The sequence below is a fragment of the Lucilia cuprina genome, chromosome 4 (assembly GCF_022045245.1).
Source record: "Lucilia cuprina isolate Lc7/37 chromosome 4, ASM2204524v1, whole genome shotgun sequence".
Classification (NCBI taxonomy): domain Eukaryota; kingdom Metazoa; phylum Arthropoda; class Insecta; order Diptera; family Calliphoridae; genus Lucilia; species Lucilia cuprina.
In genome coordinates this window covers 59505280-59508643 of record NC_060952.1, presented here as the reverse complement: position 1 = coordinate 59508643, position 3364 = coordinate 59505280, and positions in this window count along the sequence as shown.

The window sequence follows — 3364 nt, the reverse complement described above, 5'->3', positions numbered from 1 at the left end:
TAAACCGAGAAAACAAGGTATGGCTTCCAATTCCAATGAGAATATCCACATAGGTTCCCAATTCACTGATTTGTCTGCCACGATAATGACCACGGCCCTTGGGAATACTTCCACTAGGACGCCTGATTCAGGATTTAGGGCACCCCCAGATGAAGTTAATACCGCGAACGGAAACATAGATGTTATGGAACTAGTTGCAGATGAAGCACTGGTAGTACAGAAGTTAGGAAGACAGTAGAAGATCTGGCGAAAGCAATCAATAATTTGGCAAAAGGTACGAATGCGGGTACGCCAGCTGCAATAGGTAACAATACAGGAAACGGAAATAACGTACCTGGAAATGTAAATAATGAAAACAGAGCAAATCCAAGAAATGAAAACGCATATTTACCTCTTCCAAACCAATTCGTGCCTGAGAATTCAATTCCCCCAATGAATTTTACCACACAACATGATAACAGAATATCATCTAACGGAAATACTTCCTTTGATTTCCTTCAAATTTGAATAGACAAATTTGGAATAGTGTTTGATAATAAGACCATGGGTATAGATGATTTTATCTTCCGGTTAGAACATCTGTGGACCCATTACAACATTCCAGATAGGGAAGTTGTTAGAGATTTTCATCTACTTGTGTCCGGCTCAGTAAAGGACTGGTATTGGTCGTTTATAGGGACTCACGGTTTAACTGACTGGCCTGTCTTTCGTCTCGCTTTACTATCCCAATATCAGACTCCGCGATCCAATTTCGAGGTGATGAGAAAGAAAGCAGCAGAATAATGAAACGATCGATATGTTCTTTCATGAAATGAACAAGTTAAGGTCAAAACTTACTCAACCCATGCCAGAATATGACATGATAAAAATCATGAAACAAAATGTAAATCCATATCTAGCAAGAATCGTTTATCCTTTAGCTGTTTCAGTAGAACAACTACGAATTGAATGTAACGATGCTGATCGTAATTTTCCCAGGAGAGAAATACGTAACATAATACCCCCAGCACGTGTGAGGCAAATAAATGAAGTTTACGATGATGAATATACAAGAAGGGATGAAATGGAAATACCAAAAACAAGGGAAGTGGAAGCTTTACGTATAGACCAGCAAGCTTTCCAACAACAAAAGCAATCCCTAATATGTTGGAATTGTAAAATAGCGGGTCACGTTTACATGGAGTGTCCATCTGAGCAGCGATCGTTGTTCTGTTACAAATGCGGCAAGCCCAACGTCACGACACCGAAATGTCCAGTGTGTCAATAGAAAAACCAGATGAATGGCGTGGGAATGACAGGGGACTCACGTCAAAAGCCAAATCCTGCATCATCAAAAGATTAGATAAAGAAAATAGAAAGGAAAATGGGTTTAATCAGATTAGTAAAACGAATTTAGAAAACAATATACCTCAGATTAGACATTATCTTCTATTCCAAACAAGAAAATTTAATTATGATAGGGTAAGGAACAAGATATTCGGATCCGGCTCCAGTAAGATGGTATCTGAAAGAATTTTAAAAATTAGAAAAGAATTTAAGGAACGTCGTAATTTAAGGAGAAAAATAATAGAAAAGATTCATAGGTCAAATAAAAATGTCATAGATCCTAGAATTTTTGTTAATGTAGAAGTAAATGGTTATGAAATGAGAGGATTATTAGATTCAAGAGCATCTGTTAGTATCATTGGGAAAAATTGTAGAGAATTAATAATTAGATTAGGTGTTCTGGTTAATCCAATGTTGACCAGTGTGAAAACTGCTAGTGGTCAACAACTCCGAGTGTTAGGAAAAGCAAAATTATCCGTTAAGTACAAAGATCAAGAACATGTTATGTTATTATATCATTGTCCTGATTTGGAACATGAATTATATTTAGGTATAGATTTCTGGGAGACATTTGGATTAATACCCGAAATAATCAGATCAGATGAAATTAATATTGAGCAAGTCCCGCAAGACATTTAAATAAGGAATTAGAATATAAAATGAAACCGCATACGTTAACTTTAGAACAGCAAGAAGATCTTAATAGGGTAATATGGATGTTCAAAACCTTTGAGAAAGACGGACTGGGGGTTACTCCGCTCGAAAAACACACCATAAAATTAGTTGAAGGTGCAGTCCCTGTTAAAGATCGCCATTATTCTATTTCGCCTGCAGTGCAGGAAATAACCTACAAAGAAATTAATGCAATGCTTGAATTAAACGTGATAGAAGAAAGTGAAAGCCCATGGAGCAATCGAACAACTGTAGTTCGTAAACCTGGAAAAACCAGATTTTGCCTCGACGCAAGAAAATTAAACAACCTTACCGTAAAAGATGCCTACCCATTGCAGAACATTGATGGAATCTTAAGCCGAATAGACGAAACCTACTATATAAGCAGTGTCGACCTAAAGTATGCCTTTTGGCAGATTGAACTGGATGAGGAAAGTAAGCCATATACCACCTTTACAGTGCCTGGACGTCCCCTATACCAATTCAGAGTCGTGCCATTCGGTCTTTGCAACGCGGCGCAACGAGTAAAACAAAACGTTTTTATGTACCTTGACGACCTCCTGGTAATTTCAAGTACTTTTGAGGAGCACCTACGATTATTGGAAGAAGTAGCGAAATGCTTAAAGAAAGCTAACCTAACGATTGGATTAAAAAAGTCACAATTTTGTTTTCAAGAACTGAAATACTTAGGATTTATTATTGGAGGAGGGATGCTAAAAACTGATCCGCAGAAAGTTGCTGCTATTAGAGAGATAAAGATTCCTAAAACGACCCGTGAAGTTAGAAGTTTCCTCGGCACTGCCGGTTGGTACCGTCGATTCATAAAATCGCTGCACCGCTAACAGATACTTTAAAAAAGTCGAAAAAGTTTAAACAAACTCCTGAGGTAATTGAATCTTTTAATAAATTAAAAAGAGCTTTAACCAGTGCTCCGGTACTAAAACATCCTGATTTCACTAGACGTTTTTACATTCAATGCGACGCTTCGGATTACGGGATAGGTGCTGTGTTGTATCAGTTGAATCCGAACAATGAAGAACATCCCATCGCTTTCTACTCCCAGAAATTTAACTCCTGCCAACGAAAATACAGCGTGACTGAAAAGGAGTGTCTAGCGGCTATCATAGCTATAAAGAAGTTTAGGCCTTATGTGGAGATGATGCCATTTACCGTGATTACGGACGCTAGCCTCAAATGGCTAATGACGCTTAAAGATTTGAGTGGGAGACTAGCTCGTTGGTCACTACAACTGCAAGCTTATGATTTTGAAATCCATCATCGAAAAGGCTCAGATAATATTGTCGCAGATATGCTTTCCAGATCTCCACTAGATAATATGGGTATTATAGAAGAGCTTGACAGTGAA